The 16923-nt window shown below is 53.5% G+C and overlaps 1 protein-coding gene across 1 annotated transcript in view; it reads right to left on the reverse strand.

Annotated features, from left to right (window-relative positions):
- Positions 1-12100, reverse strand: part of ACAN (aggrecan) — a 62262-nt gene extending 50162 nt beyond the window's left edge. The window contains 1 exon segment of the mRNA XM_073882267.1: positions 11758-12100. The gene's annotated coding sequence lies outside the window, so the exon portion shown is untranslated.
- Positions 12101-16923: the final 4823 nt, after the last annotated feature.

The following is a 16923-nucleotide window of genomic DNA, read 5'->3' on the forward strand; positions in this document are numbered from 1 at the left end:
GACCCTGAGATCATGACCTGAGCCAAATGCAGATGCTTAACTGACTGAGCCATCCAGGTGCCCAGGATGATTTAAATTTCTTTAGAAAATTATTTCTCATGTCTAATCTAAATCTCTCCTGCCTTTCTTTTCTTAGTGGAGACGTGTCCTGCCTTGGGATTGTTCTTTTTTTTTTTTTTTAAGATTTTAATCTTAAAATCTCTCTACCCAATGTGGGGCTCAAACTCACAACTCCGAGATTAAGAGTCGCAGGCTCTACCGAATGAGCCAGCCAGGTGCCCCGGGATTGTTCTTGGATTTTTCTAGATCTTTCTCTGCTGCCCTTTGAACCCGATCTTTGTGACTCCCTTGGTTTGGCCCCTTGACGTTCATGCCACGTCAGGCACTTCCAACTCCCTTTCTGCACTCACTGATTGACGATGGTGGCTCTCTGTATTTCTAGGGAGCCAGGAGAAGGGAGAAACATAGCCCAGATCCTGTCTGGATTCTGTCTTTTATTAACAAAAACCCAGAAGTGAACGTTTCTCTGAGGTTTCTGGCCTGTCTGGACTCAGAGCATCTTTTCTCCTAGGGTCCACGTAGGCCGAAGAAACGCTGATGTTTCAACAGAGGCACAACTCAGGCTGTTCAGCTGCCTTCACTTGCTCAGAACCATCGAAGTTTCTTTTGGGACAGTTAGACTTCCTGGCTCCCCAGTCCCAGGAGGGAAGGACGGGGCACAGAGCAGGAGACCGGGGCGGGGGGTGGAAACAGAGGCAGCTCCCAGTCCTGCACCAGCTCCCCCGCCTCCCCAGCCCGCCTCCTGAAAGCACAGCCAAGCTGGGAGCAGGTAGAACACCTGAAAAGGAATTTCTTGCTGGTCCATCCTTTGTGGGTGTGGTGCAGTCCCAAGGGGTGGCTGAAGGAATGGGGTACGATCAGGGCTGATGGGTAAAGCTGCAATCAGCTGTGCCCTGTACCAACCCAGGGGGCAGTCTACACATGGAAGGTAATAGAATGGCACCCCCTGGAATTGCACTGCAGGGGGCCCTTGGTACAACAGGGCTTGCTGCAGCTACCTGCTGTCAGGTCTGCCAGGGGACCTGCCCTGTTCCGCAGCTGGCCTCCAGGTGGCAGAAAGCATAAAGCTCTTCTTGCGATCCCCATATCCCTCCGCGCTCCGAGCTTGCATGGCTGCCTCAAGAGCCTCAGTGCTCAGGAAAGCAGTGAGGAATGGCAGGTTGGGCGAGAAGAGGTAGTCACGTGACCACCCAACCCATCTCTACAAAAGGTCAGGTTCTCAGATACCGGGAATGCCCCGGGGATATTCATGATTAACAGCTGTTACGGCTTGGAGGGCATTTGCTCTGTGCCAGGTACCTCGGTTTAGCAAAGTTATTTTGTCCTCAACACATGAGGATATCCACAAACTCACGAGGTCAGAGACATTATACCTGATTTACAGATATGGAAACTGAGGCATGCAAGACTAATCAACTCTAGCAAGGTCACACGGCTGATGAATTGGAGCCCATCCACCTGACTCCCATTCCTACAGGACAGTGGCCTGATGGATTCTTTTATGAGTCCAAGCGCTACAATGGCATCAGGAAGGGGGCAGGGAATAAAACACAGGCAAGCATGGGCTGGACCCTCCATCAGAAAAGAAAGACAGGGTGGGGCCGGAGGCTCCAGGGAGGTCCCCAGCGGGGGAATCTGAGAGGACAGGCACACAGGCAAACTGGAGGGGAGATGCTGTTCAGTATGGACGGTGAAGGCGGAGAAGGGTTGCCCGCTGATGTCTGCAGGGTCATGAAGACTCTGAGCTCTGCCAGGCCCGGGAAACCACGTCTTGTTCTCTGTCCTAACCCCGGTGTCTGGCCAGCTTCCTCCATGCCCTAGGGAGTGCCGGGACCCCACAGCTTGAAAAAAAGTAAAGGAAACAAGATGACAGAAGGCCCACGGTCCACGTTGGGTAGCCCAGTGATAGAACTGGAGGCTCCAAAGGTGGTAGAACCTAAAAATATAAATTTATTCCTAAAAACAGCTGCTCCCCCTTGATGCTCGAGTCATCATGAACTATGAAGGGAAGCTGGGAAGAGGGTATTGGCCTATGGAGAGCAGCCATGTCTCGCAGCTGGGTCCCATTGGTGTCAGAGCCCGAGCTGGCTCAGGTGGTGGCCGTTCTGACACCACAGGGTCCCTGAGCCATGGCCAGGGTGAGATGGGGCTGCCCGAGGTGGACTGGGACGGGTAGGGGCTGTTCTTAGCCCAGTTCAGTGGGAGTTGGGTCCGAGTTCCAGGTCTGACACCATCCAGTGCCAGACCCCTAGGCCGGACATACTGTTTTTTAAATTTTATTTTAATTCCAGGATAGTTAACATACAGTGTTATATTAGTTTCAGTGCACAATATAGTGATTCAAAACTTCCGTACAACACCTGGTGCTCATCACAACAAATGATCTCCTTAACTCCCATCCCCTATTTCCCCATCCCTCCTCCCGCCTCCCCCCTGCTAACCAGCAGTTTGTTCTCTGCAGTTAAGAGTCTCTTTTTCTTGCGCTTCCGCCCCCCCTTTTTTTCTTTTTTGCTCATTTGTTTCTTCAGTTCCACATAGGCGTGAGATCATATGGCATTCGTCTTTCTCTGACTGCCTTCTTTCGCTTAGCATTCTACCAGACATATTCCTTTCTAGGTTTCGGTTTCCTGATCTCTGACAAGAGTAGAAAGCACCGTATCAGTGGCTTTCGAAAGACGTAAAAGTGGAGTTGTTCTGATCACATCTGACATGGGGATCCCTAAAATCACTGCCCCTCTCTACTCACCTCTATGGCCCCCGTGGGGTGTGACAGACAACCCCCGCAGACTCTCTGGAACACAGTTTGAAAAGTACTGGGCTAAAAAGTCATTTGTCTGGTCAGCACACTTTTTCTGAGTACCTACCGTGTGCTGAGCATTTTCTAGGTGTTGGAGATAGAAGAAGATCAAGACAGATCATCTGCATGATGGGCGCCTGTCCCACGCAGCTTTTGATTTGGGGGGGGGGCTGGAGCAGGGGGCAGACAATCACCAAGGAAACCAACCAACCAGTACTTTTTAGACAGTGGCAAGCAACAAAAAAGGTGCAACACAGGGCTGCTGGGACATGGGGGTGGGCGTGCTTAACTTCTTTAAATTGGGTGGTCAAGAAAGGCCTCCTGGAGGAGGTGACATTTGGACCTAAATGACCAGAATGGGCCAACCTTGCAAAGCCAAGTGGGAAAGAGCTTCAGGCAGAAGAGACCAGGAGGGCAAAGGCCCTAAGGTGGGAACGAAGTGGAAGATGCTGGAGGGTGGTGGGTGAGGGGAAGGTGAATCGGGATGTTGAGGGGGAAAGGGAAACAGGCCCTTGAGGGCCTATGGGGCCAAGGAAGAGAACTGGGCTGCATTCCAAGGGTAAAGGTCTTCTGAGAGCCTCTGCAATCCCCAGTGGGCTGAAAAGGGATGTGCAAATAACCTGGCTGATGGCCGCAATCATCTAAGGGTCAGTCGCCCACACCATACTTGCAGTTACGAAGGAAGGGGCTGGACTAGTTACAATTTTCCAGCCGCTGAACATGGTGGGAGCCTTATTTGGCATATGTGAGTCTTGCTGACCCCTGTGGGAGCCCCTGGGGCCCCTAAGGCATTGAGATGGCAGCCGGGGCTCCTAGAGAGAAGAGTGGATTGGGGGGGCCCAGGTGGGCAGGGGAGGCAGTGGGAGGTGAGGCTCTAAGCTCGTGCTAGGTCTTCCCAGCCCTACAGCACTCTCCTCTCTCGGGACGGGGTGTGGAGACAATTTACGCAATCAGGTCCCCCCACACCAGGGGGACCCACTCTGCTAAAACGTTCACAAAGCAAGATCAGCGGAAGCCACTGCAGGTTGGGCTTGGGAAGGGGGAATCACAGAATGACGCTACTTTAAGGGGAATTAATGGCCCAGAGAAGGGTAAAGAAGCTCCCCTGGCTGAACCGTGTGGGGCTGGGGTGGGGATGACATGCACGGCTGTAGTGACGAGGACAGGGGACAGAGGCCAACATGCAGACACGGCTCTTCCTTGCTCAGTCCCAGGGCCAGGGGTTAGCTATAGAAATGGCCACGAGACTGGCGCCCCCTGGCGTCACATGGCCAGTAGAGCACACAGGGTTAGGCCTCTGGTCCTGGGGGGGGGGGGGGGGGGCTCCCATCCCCAGCCCCCAGCAGACCACGCACAGTGCTCCACCTCCCTCCCATGTTTTTCAATCTGGGAAACAACGAAACTTAAATGAGCATCCTGCATGGCCAACCTTGAAAGAGAAGGTGGCAGGTATCAGGTGGGAAAGGAGAGGGTGGGTCCAGCCTTGCTCTGGGGGTGGAGAGGCCTTGCTGGGTCAGTGATCGTGTTTGTGATTGAGGTTTTGAAGCACTCCCCCATCCCTGGGCTGCCCCTTGGGCTCTGGTGCAGCTGCCTCATTCCTGCAGGATCGGAGCTGGCTGATTGCTTAGATCAGCGTCCATACCCTCAATCTGCTCTAGGAGAGAAGAGCTCCCTGGAAAATTCAGTCTAAGAAACTCGGAGATTTCCAATATCCCTCAGCATCTTGAGAATTCCTGCAGAATAGGGGTGCATTTTGTTCTGTTTGACCCTCGGGGATGAGGCCCTTTTTACATGTAATGTCCATTGACCAACCCTGAGACAGATGTTCTGGGGAACCCACTTTTGGGAACCCGGCCTAGCTTCATCCTCCAGGGACATATGTACTTAATCCAGGGTCAAGGACAACTATGGTAAGGAAGCAGGGCCCCTGTCTCAGGCAGGAGGGAGGAGACAGAGAGGCAGGCTATGACCTTCTCATTCTCTTAAAGGACAAATTGGGGGCAGAGGCTGTAGTTCTGCCTGCAGGGAGGGGAGGGCAGGTGACCCCAAGAGGTAGGGCTACAAGAAAGTGGCTGAGAACCAAAGGCACCCAGAGAACTGTTTGGGGCTTTACACTAAGAGTTCAGAAACTGGGCTGCAATGGAATTACCTTGGGTGCATTTGCAAAGCACAGATTCCTACCCTGCCCCCCAAGCGTAATCTCTGGGGGTACATTAGGATTTAGGCATACTTGTTTTTTCCAAAGCTCCTCCAATGCTTTTGATTCTAGGGACAGAGGTTACTTCTGATCATGGCATCCGGGTCCCTTTTTCAGTGTCTTGCCAAGCTGACAAACATCCACTACTTTCCTGAGTCATCCTAAAATCCAGGTGTTCCTCCGAGCCAGCTTGATAGGAGGTCAAAGTGAGGGCGGTTTGGTTGGGATGGGGGGGAACACCTGAAGGGGAAGGTCAGGCCAAGGTTTGGTTGGGGAAAACCCCCTCCCTATGACCAAGGGTGGAGGCTGGGATAAGAAAGCCCAGGTGTTCTGAGGGAGATGGGAGGCTGCGCTCCCCCTTGCCCTGGACATTTCTCTTATAAGGGCTTTCTTCCCCTGAACAACCCCAGGAACGAGCAAGGACCCTGGAGGCACAGAGTCAGAGGGTGGCCCAAGGGTAGACAGTGGGTGGCCCCAGGATGAAGTCTGTCCGCAGTTGGGTTCTTATGGGATGGCACGGCGTTTCTGTGATCAGGCGCCTCCTTTTACTGGTTTGAATGTGACATGTGATGTGGAAGGAGGAGCCTCAGCAGCCCCGATGGGAGCTGCAGCTCTGCTGAGAGCAGCCTGAACCCCCTCTCTGGGACTCAGGTGCCTCATCTCCGTAATGAAGGAGGTGGGTGATTTAGTCCCCTGGGTCCCTTTCGGATCTAATGCTTCATGACTCTGAGAAAGAGAGGCTCAGGGAAGCTTGGCAATTCCCAAATCCACTCCTTTGGCTCGGGACTTTCAGTGAGGCCTTAATACACAGTAAGTTCAACTCCGTGTGGTCTAGCAAAGGCCTTGCTGCACAGGGCGGGCTCCCTCCGGGTTCGCACAACTCAACTGCCATGACCGCAGTACCCTCTAGAGGGCGCTGCTATCAGGGCTGTAACCTGAGCCTGGTGCCCACAGGGAACTAGACGGAGGTCCCGGCTTCTTCCAGCTGGCTTGGGATGGAGGCGTGGCCAAGAGAGGACAGCCCATCTGACTATTGTTGGTTCTCGTCTCCTCAAGCATTGAGAGGAACTCACAGTGGAAGGGTTGCTCATTCATTCATTCAACCAGCCTGCCTGTGTGTGTGCCAGGCATTGGATCAGGCGGCAGCACACACCAGATACAAAAGATTCCTGCTTAGGCCTCATAGGTGCTTTCCCCCCACCCCCCAGGCACCTTCCCAGACATAAATTTCTCCCTGGATCTTGCTCTGTGAAGGCAGGCGTTAGGATGTCCATTTTACAGAGAAGAAAACCGAGTCTCAGGGAGACAAAGGAATTTGCCCACATCATGCAGCCAGGCAGTGCTCGGTTCAAGTGACTGCAAGCCCAGCACTTCTCCCACTGCCCACAGTGTAGGATGCGTTCTCACTGGACCACACCCCCTCTCCCGTGCTGGGAGCTGTGTGTGTTGGGGGGGGGGGAGAAGTGCTGACCCACATGCCGGCCCCCAACCAGAATGCATTGCGGTGGCAATCGTGCCCTGAACAGCAACCTTCTTTGGTCTCGCGATCACATGTCCACACCTGCTGATGCTGTGATTTTCCAGAGTGGGACCTCGAAAAGCCTCCAAGACAATAATAGCAGTTACTCTTTTATTGTAGGTCTACTTTGTGCCAAGTCCCTTATTCGCTTTATCTTGAACTCCCTCAACCATCGGATGAACCTCATTTCACAGATGTGGAAAGTGAGGCTCAGAGAAAATAAGTGACATGCCCAAGGGCACACAGCTGGGATTTCAACCTACATCGCGGCTGCCAAAGTCCCCGTTCTTTCTGCTTTACCACTGGGGCCCGGCTTCTTGTTTTCTTTTTTTCCGTCTGCTCTTCACCCGCCTGCCAAACCCTCCCTTCTTGCCCTCCCACCCCCAGGCTTCTTGCTGGTGCGCACAGCATACTCTGGCCCCATAACTAAATGAAGGTCTGGAGCAGGACTTCTCGATCTTGGCACTACTGACATTTTGGGCTGGATCATTCTCTACTGGTAGGAGGAAAGTACTGTCCTGGGCATTTTCAGATGTTTACTAGCATCCCTGGTCTCTACCCACCGGACGCTAGTACTATCACCCCTCCCCCATGGTGACAACAAAAAAATCTCTCCACATAAAGCCAAATGTTCCCCGGGGAGCAAAAGAGCTCCCCAGTTGAGAGCCGCTGGTTTATAGGAATGCGGGGTCAGGGTCAAGTTGAGTATAGCCTGTCTTCCTCAATAGACCATGAGTAGCTGGAGGGCAGGAAGAGTGAATTGTTAAACACACCTAGTGAAGTGCCTGTAGCATGTAGCAAGTGGTGCTGCAGGAAGAATGAATGAATGCTTTCCATGGATATGGTATGTTTCGGGATGAGGGCCTAAAGGCCTAGGTTCCCATCCAGATCCTCACTGGTCTGCTCTGGGCCGGCCTGGGGCACGTACTTTCCCCCTTCTGGGCCTCCATTCCCTTTGTGATCTCTTACATGAGGGTCACCACAGGCCCCGAAGCTCCCTGGACATCCATGGTCCGGGAACTGCCATGTTCCACCTCGGAGTCCCAGAGTCCGGGGGCCGAGGAGGGGCTGTCGGCCAGGCTGGACATTACACATCTGCCCGGTCCTCAGTTTCTCCTTCAGACCCTTGCCCCTCAAGCCAAATCAATCACCGAGAGACGAGCAAGCCCTCTCACCCCAAAAGCGACCCGATGCAGGAGAGGTGGCTCCTTTTCTGGGTGTGTGTCTTAAAGGGGAAAACATGTAACCTCAAAGGTAACCAAATATCCAAATCGTGATGGCCAGCGTCCCACATCCCAAATCCACCTATTCATGAGTTTAACAAAAAGCTTCTTTAAGATACACTGTAAGGCCATTGAGAGGTAGAAAAGTCGCCTCTCACAAGCCCAGGCCAGCCTGCAGGGCCCGCCCTCTTAGCGTGCGTGCATGCACACGCGTGCGCGCGCATGCACACACACACACACAACACACACTCAGCCGCTTACAAGGAGGCTCTGAGTTTTTAAAAGTAAATTCCACCGTTTCCGTTCTTGCCCTGGATTCAACTTTTGAAAAAAGGAACCGTTTTCCCTACAAATTCCCCCTCTCTCTGGTCCTCCCTCTGCCTCACTCCCGCTCTCCCTCTCTAACCCTGCCCCTGCCCCGCACCCCCCAGAGGCTCCTCCCCTGCAACGTTTTGACTCCATTTTTCAACCACTCCCAGGGGCCCAGATCTCCTCTCAGGGATGGGGTGTCCTATCGGGTCTGGGGGAAGGAGAGCAGCCAGGGGAGATGCCACAGCCCCCTTTCACTCGATAGAACAGAGCTTTCTCAAGGAAGGAGGGTAGCCGTGAAGGGGCGCCTGGGTGGCTCAGTCGGGTGGGTGTCTGACTCTTGATTTCAGCTCAGGTCATGACCTCAGGGTGCTGGAATCAAGCCCTGAGTCAGGCTCTGTGCTCAGCACAGAGTCGGCTTATTCCTCTCCCTCTGCTCCTCCCCTGCTCACTCGCACACTCTCTCTTTAAAAATAAATAAAATCTTAAAAAAAAAAAAAGATGTTCCCACCCACAGACCCCCTTTCCCAGGGCATCCCATTGGCCCTGTCGCCCCTCCTGCTCCGCGCACAAGCAGGCCTGTCCTCCATGCATTGCTTCCTCTCACAGTCTGGGTGCTCTTCCTCGAACTTGTGTTTCACTCCCACCCCCAGTTTCCACCCCTTGCTGCCCCCACTCCCAAGATGCTTACGGGTCCAGTCCAGGTGTTAGCACAGGGGCAGCAAGGATGCCCCGGCACCTGCCAGCTGGAGCCATGAAGCAGGAATTTCTCAGAGACAGAAACATTATCAGGATCAATGTCTTTCAGACTTTTCTGACCACAACCGGCAGTAAGAAATTCATCCTATAAACATCAAATTTGTATACATCGTGTATATACCTATATGTTATAACCACATATACACTTATTTAGGATTGCTAAATATATAACAGAAATAAAAGTTTCCGAAAACAATACTTACCTTTATTGCATGGGAGGCACTAAGAAATTACTCTTTCCTATGTCATTACACTCCCCTAAATTGGTTTTACAACCCGCAGATGGACAGGTTCTGTGTTAGATGTCCCTGCAGGATCAGAGAGAGACTAAGAGTGAGTCTCCAAGCAGGGGCCTGTGGGCCTCCCCTGGCTCAGCTGAGGCCCTCCTCATGCCCAACAAGAAGGGGCTTGGGAGGGACAAGGTTCTAGGAGGCATCATGGAAAAAAAACCACATGAAGAGTTGGGACACACAGTCTTTTACTATTACAGAATATTCTCAATTAGTACTCTCCTGAACTTACAGTTTGTGACCCCAAGGGGGCCTAGAAGCTGCTAGAGGAGAGGAATTAAGGTTTCTGGTGCCTGCTGACAGCCAGACAAGGACCTCTTCAAAATCATATAGCCAGTAAGTGGCCAAGTTGGGATTCGAACCCGGATCTGCCCTGCCAGGCAAGCCCCCACCATCACGGGAGTCAGGGCTCTCTTGGAGCTCCCTCTCTGACTGGGGAGTTGTTCAGTCTGTTCTGGGCATGGGGGGGATGGAGGGCGCCCCACTCGGCATGCAGGGGTGCAGGCTGCCTGGGATGTGGGTGTGTGGGAGATGGGGAGCAGGGGCAAAGTGTGTGCGTGGGTTTGAGAAGGGGCATGGAGTCTCACCACTCAAGCTCACAGAGACTCCCTTTTCCCCTCTGGATTCTTTACTCCTATATGGACCAGAGGGCTTTCAAATAATAAAGAAAGAATCCCAATTGAGGTATGATTTTCATGGAAAATTCTAGCAAAAGAAAAATACCTACTTAGTATTAAAATTAGTCATAATAATAATAAACGATATCAGTTATGGAGTACTTGCTTGCGTTACCACAGCTACTGTGTATTGAGGACCGCGATGGGCCAGCACGGAGCAGAGTTACTAGGTGGCGCTCAGTAGTTCCTGGACAATGAATGAATGAACGTACTGGGGGACGCGCTAGAAACTGCACATAGACGCAGCACATTTTAACCCAACTTGAAACCTGAAAAGTTCCAGCATTTCTCCGAGAGATATTTTCTCCCTTTTCATAATTCCTTCATCCGAAACTTTTTAAATTGGAGGGATCTTTGCTTTTGGGTTAGGGGCACCCCCTCCTCTGGGTTTTCTCCCCCATGGCCTTGGGGTTTTCTCCCTGATTGCCCTTCCGTTCCTGGGCAGTCTTTTCCAGGCTCAGTGATTGGACAGGCCAACGCTCCTACATTGCTCTTCAAAGCGCCTCCTAAGCTGCCCTGCCCAGGGGCACAGCCGATCTTCCCCTTAGCAACCCAAAGGCAAGGAAGGAACAAGGATTGGAGCCCAGACTTCTGGATTCTTTAAATCAGCACGAGCAACCGACTGGGGCCTCAGAAGATCCGGATTCTAGTTCTGCCCTTCCCCTAAGTCACATGTGACCTTTAGAAAGTCATCACACTTTTCTGGATTCACTTTCTTTCGAATGTATTTCCAAGGTCCAGGGTTCCCCCAAACTGTCAGATACCCACCCACCGCAGTGCCCCGGACCTGAAACACCACACTAACCCATTCAGCTTTGCATCCTCCTCTTCCTCTCCTCCTGGCAGCCCACCCCGACAGAGCTGGAATTTACGCACCAAGCGAAATGCTGGGACCTGGGCTCCTTAGCGGTGAGACCCTAGAAGAGTCCTATCAGAACCTTGCTCACGACTGCAAGTAGTAGAATGATGGAAAAGTTTGGGTTGGAGTCTTCCAACAGGATACAGCCCCCCGCCCCCGCCCAGTTTGCTCTGGCTTAGAATGCAGGTTCAGTTAACAGGACAACCATCCACCCAAGCCCAGGGTTTGAAAGGTTCCACCATCATCATTGGCTTCAACTGCAGAGGAACCCAGAGACCGCAAAACTGTCCCGGTCATGTGTCCTCATTTCCCTTCCTCTTCCTTGAGAGATGCCCTTGCTTAGTGGCATGTTCAGGGTTTGTCTCCCTTGCTGACAGCTCAGTGGCCCTGTCCTGGGTTCTGCCAATCCGCCCCCCCCAGCTTTTTCCCATCCCTGTGGCTCCTGGAGTAGGCCAAGTGGCCAAGGAAGTGGGACCAATGGGTTCTCTCAGCCTCTGCTTGGGCACCTGCGTGTACCTGACACACTGCCCATGCCCAGCCACCCTGCCAAAGAGCCTTCTCCTTCCCACTGACAGCCCAGGCCAAGGCTCAGAACCATGAAGCAACTCCTCCAGCTCAAAAGTAACACAGGGGATCTGAACCCACATTTCCCCGACTCTAAAGCTGCTGGTCTGTCCACCATGGCTCGTTCCAGACCCTCGGATTTGAAAACCCACGGGAGTCGGAAGTAAAAGCTCCCCGTTCGCTGTTCCTTAATTTCGGGGGACCAGCAGACAAGAGCCCCTCGTCACGTGTTCCTTTGCCCCATTCACGCGGCGTCCGCACAGCCTGAAAGTTTGCTCAACTCCGCGGCGGACGCAGCGGTCAGGAAGCCCCAGCACACGCCTCCCCGCACAGAGGAGACCGAGGCAGCGCAGCCCCCCCCCCCCCCCCCCCCCCGCCGGGGGGCGCGCGCCCCCCCCCCCCCCCCCCCCCCCCCCCGCACGGAGCGGGACAGCCGCCGCACCGCTGCTGGCTGGCCCGGGGACCCCGGGAGAGCCTCTCCCTGGAGGGAAGGAGACAGTTACCTTGAAGAGTTGGACTCCCTTCCGCAAGAACTTCAGTGCCACACACCTGGCGAGGCGGCCGGGGGGCTTCTGGGGCCGGGAGGCCCGGGTCTCGCTGCGCGGCGGGGGAGAAGCTCTGCGCGCGCGCTATGCTCCCCTCCTCCTGCCGGCGAGCTGTCCGCAGGTCCCCTCAGGCGGTGGCCGCGGCGGCAGCGGCTGGGTTGCGGAGTCCCGGCTGGCCGAGGGAAGGGCCACTGCAAGGTGCCCGGAGACCCTGGCACCCGCGTCAGATGCCGGCCGGCGAGCGCGCGGGGAGAGAGACCTTGAGCGGCGCGGCGCGCGTCCTCAGCTCTGCGAGCCCCCTCTGGAGCGGCTGGGAGGTAGGTGGGCGGGCGAGCGGGCGGGCATGGCGCGTGGTGACACATACATAGGGGCGGGCGGGGGAGGGGAGTGCCGGGGGGCGGGGGGGACGCGGGCGGGCGCGGAGGGAAACCCCACCCCCGGGGGACCCGAGGGGCGGCCGGCGGGGGAGGGGAGGGGAGGGCGGAGGCGTCTGGAGCGCGCTGGACCCCGGCTCCGGACCGGCGCGCCGCTGGGGAAGCCGCCCGGGGCGCAGGGCGCGAGAGGAGCCGGCAGCCCCGGGGCCCGCGGGAGGCGGCGGCGCGGGAAGGGCTGCAATGCGGTCGGCGGCTCCGCAGTCCGAGGGGCCCCGGAGGGCTGTGCCCGCAGCCGCACCCGCGCCGGCACCCGCGCCCGCACCCGCACCCGCGCCTGCGATGGCCGGACGGGGCTCCCCGGGGCCCGGCGCGGGCTGTGCAGCGCACGCCCGGCGGGAAGCGAGAGGGCAGGGTGCGCCCCCTGCAACCGGGCCACAATTTGGAAGGACCCTCAGGAGGAACTGGCTGAAAGTTTTTGGGGGTGGGGTGCCCCGGGATGGCAGGGAGGACGGGGAGAGAAGGAGGTTAGGGGGCAGCGGGGAGGCATGCTGGGGACTGGGAGCCAGTCTCAGGGAGAAAGGGTGAGGGTCTTCAAAGTCCCGGAGAGACCAAGGACATCTCAAAACGAAGCAGGAATTCTCCAGTGCTTCTGTAGCTCCAGAGACCACCCTCCTTAATAATTTTTTTCCAGTCAAAAGAATAAGAACCAACAGCGTTTGAACACCTTCCGTGAGCTGGTTGCTTAACATACATTAATCTCTCCCTTAATTTCCCTAAAGGCCCAATGAGGTAATTAGGATTCCCCCACGCCCCAAAGATGTGAAAAACAGAGGCTCAGAGTGATGGAGTTAACCTACTCAAGGCGGGGTCTGAGTTCAAACCCAAAGTCATGCTCTCTCTGCTACACAAGCTGCTGGTTTAGCCACAGCTGTTTTGGGGGTACCCAGGCTGGTTGGTGGCTTTCAGGAAGGAAAGAAGGAAGCCGGTGGGGCTTGACGCTAAGATTTAGTGGCCTTGGTCAGTGTGGTAGAAGCCGCTTGACTCCCTCACTGGGCATGGACTGAATGAAGAAGAGCAAGAAGTGGGGTCTTTGTGGGCTGCCCATTACAGAGATAATAGACTAGGCTTTTTCTTGATTAAAAGGTATGGAAGTGGCTCAGTTTCCCAGGGGTGATGACTCTGGAATTGTGTGGGATTTTTGCTGGCCATCTCCTAGGGGTCAGGACTGGCCCTGGCCCGGCACATTCTCTTGTCCGTTCTCTGCACAGGGCAGTAAAGCCTGGGGAGGGCGTGGTCCCCACTCCACCCACTGGTGCCCAGGAGCTGTGGCTAAGGTGTTCCACTGGTGGGCAGTTCTTGGCTTCACCCCTGTTCTACCTGAATCTGTTGGTTTCTCCTGGTCAGGTCTCCAAGTTTCGGAGCAGCTTGGGCAGCACTGACATGGTGGTGACCAGAGCCCCTCAGGGGGAAACAGCATCTTGTCTCTCAGACAAAGAAGTGGGACGAAATCTTATTAGTTACTGACCCCAATGCCTGGACCAGGGGAAATGACTCTTCTAGAGAAAAAAAAAAATCCTTAAAATTCCAATAGGAGGAGTCATGGGTTCTCACGCCAGTATTTGCCTGATGCTCTAGGTGAGAACACACCACACCCTCATCTGTAAAATGGGGTCGTATCTGACTTCCATCCTAGGACATGTGGGGTTAGTGAAGGACAATTCAATTCAAGGACAAATATTAATTAGGTAATTAATCTTTGTAGTGAAGGAAACGAATGCTTATTGATCATCTAGTTTTGTAATGAGGCTAAGAAACATATAATGGGCACTTATTACGTGCCAGACCCTGTTTGATACAGCAGCCTTACAGGTGGACATTGTTTCCATTTTACACACTAAGAACTGAGACTCACAGGCCACCCAGGAAGTGAATGAGTACAGGTTAGCCTGACTCTACTCTGCTGCCCCTTCAGGCTACAGAAAACCCAGGATGATTGGAAAGTGGACAATGTAAAGACCACGTTTAGAAAATCAAAGGACATTAGTGTCAGAAAGCCCTTGGTGACATATGGACGCTCCCCCTGTTCAGTGTTCTTCCTTGTGTAGTATTTCTGAAGCTGGTCATCCCTCCTCTGCTCAAATGCTTAATGCCTTTTCCAGGTTGCCTGACCCTATCTGCTATCATGGGCCACCTTTAACTTCTCGCTGCTCCAAGCGTGGTCTACAGATTAGCAGCGTCAGCTGGGCGCTCATTCAAACTGCAGAATCTCAGGCCTACTCCAGACCTTCTGACTCAGAAGCTGCATTTTCATAAGATCCCCCAGGTGTTTTATATGCCGTCTGAAGTTTAAGAACCACTGTGTTGGCATCATGCAGGAGGTTCTACTCATGCAATCACAAAGCCACAGAATAAGAGAATCTCAGAGCTGGGAAGGGCCCTTAGAGAACACTGAGGACCATATCCTCACTGACTGGGACATAGACTCTGTGCGAACATGCCCGTGGATTTGACTCCCTTCTGAGTCCGCGTCCGATTTTCACGTGGTTCTAATATTTAGACAGCTCTCAGATTTCAAAGAAGCACCTCCTGGTTCCCATGACTATGGGTTCAGCAGGGAACAAAACAGGCCCATTTCCACCTCCTGGCCTTGTCTCCCAGACCTCCGTCCACATGGAAGATCTTTTTGCATTTAAGGTCAGTGACTGTACTGCTCTCACGCTCCCCCTCTTCTCCTTTAGGAACGGGGCATCCCCACTTCACTCCGTCCTTCCTCATCTCTCTCCATCAATGGGTGCTACCCACTCCCACCAATCTTCCCCCAGCACGTCTGGACTGCTCTTGCCCCATGTAGAGAGTGATTCAGACCTAAGCATAGTCCTGTTAGGGTGCTCAGCCCAGGGGGGAGCTCACCTCATTTGATGGGGTACTATGCTTCAGTTAATGCAGCCTTCATTTATGTGCATTTCTGGCAGCCTCATCACGGCTCATTTTGAGCCTGTAGCCAACACAGATTTCCTTTCCACAAGTACTGCAAGGGCCTGGTGTCTTCCCTGGTTTGTCCTGGTACAGTGGGTTGTTCTGATCCAAGTGTGGGACTTTACCTTTTCCTCTCTTAAAAATTTCCCTAATACATGAAGCTCATGACCCCTAACCATCTTGGATCCTGTTTCTGTCATTCTATGTGTTTGCTATTATTCTTAGCAGCGGACTTTTGGCAAAGCTGACTAGTGTCCCCCTTTTGTGTCTTCACTTATCCTGGGGTTGAGTTCTAGAGCAGGGCAGGATGCCATGGCTCCATATTGCAATTAAAATGGCTGTGTAATGTGTCACCCCAAACCTTAGTGGCTTAAAGCAATGAGTTGTTTAATATCGTTCATGGTTTCTGTGGGTCAGAAATTTGGGAGAAGCATGGCCAGGCATTCTGCCTTGGGTTAGCTCATGGGGTTGCAGTGAGATGTCAGCTGAAGGCTTGACTGGGGCATGAGGATCCAGGTCTGTGGTGGCCGGTATGTCGGTGTTGGCTGCTGGCCAATGGCCTCAGTTCCTGTCCATCCAGCCTGCCAGTGGAGCCGCCTCATGGCATGGAAGCTGGCTTCTGCCACAGCAAGTGATACAGGGAGCTGAGTGGGAGCTGCAGTGCTCTGATATCCTCGCTTTGGAAGTCACACACTGTCATGTCCACCATATTCTCTTGGTCACATGGGACCCGCCCTGGATTAGTGTGGGAGGGGACATATAAAGGTGTGAGTACCAGGGAATGGGGATTGCTGGGAAGCATCTTGGAGGTTGGCTTCCACATGCCATTAAACTGGCTCTTAGAGGATGGCCAGTCTCCCAGTCCACCTAACTGTGGCACCACAAGTGCTTGTTTCTGTCCCTCACATGGGGACACCATGTATGTACCTTGCTAAGTCCTAGTGCAAGGTGTTTGCCAAATTCCTCTGAGCCATCCTTCGGATACCCCTGTCCAAGCAAGCAGCCTAGCCTGCTCTCTGGGACAACACATCTGTCCCAATTTCTGCAGGACATCCATCAGCATCCTGCTCCTCCTGGTACAGCCAAAGATTGTTGTGTTGCTGGGCTATGTCACATTTTTGGTTGATACTGACATTTGTGGACAATTAAAACCATCAGACCATTTTTGTGCTGGCCACTTCGAAAGGGCTTCCTGTCTCTCTCAAAGCAGCAAAACAGAGTGGAGGAGGGGGTTCCCCTGTGTGTTCAGGAGCATTGGAGGTGAACCCCAGTTCTGGCACAGAGAATGTGGGCAAGTTTCTTAACCTCTCTGGGTCTTGGTTTTCTCATCTGTGAAATGGAATTGTATGGAACCTAGAATTAGAATAAGGGATGTCAGTCAACGCCTAGCCAGTGTTCTGGCTCAGGATGGTGAATTTTCCTCCCTTTTCTCTCTACTACAATTTGATGTCCCCGAGTAAGGTGTGTGCTGCTTCCTGGGTTTGTAAAAGAAGGTAAAATACTCACCTCTTCGGAGTGTGGCAATGATAAATACCACATGTAATGTGTGTAGAGAGGTTGCAATCCTTTCTGGAAGCAAAAGGCCATAGAAGTATGATATGGAAAAGTGTTCCTATTGCTGAACAGGGCGGGAGAGTGGTCTTCTGAGAATTAGTGGAACATTTGAAAAGTGCTGTTTTATGGCTTTAACACCGTGCACGTGACAAAATCAGAGGGAAATGTTCTAATAATAAAGAACATTGGGTAAGTTAATGAAACACTTACGATTCCCCAC

This window comes from Callorhinus ursinus, unplaced genomic scaffold (genome assembly GCF_003265705.2).
Source record: "Callorhinus ursinus isolate GAN/ISIS: 27379988/994484 unplaced genomic scaffold, GSC_fseal_2.0 scaffold45, whole genome shotgun sequence".
Taxonomy (NCBI): domain Eukaryota; kingdom Metazoa; phylum Chordata; class Mammalia; order Carnivora; family Otariidae; genus Callorhinus; species Callorhinus ursinus.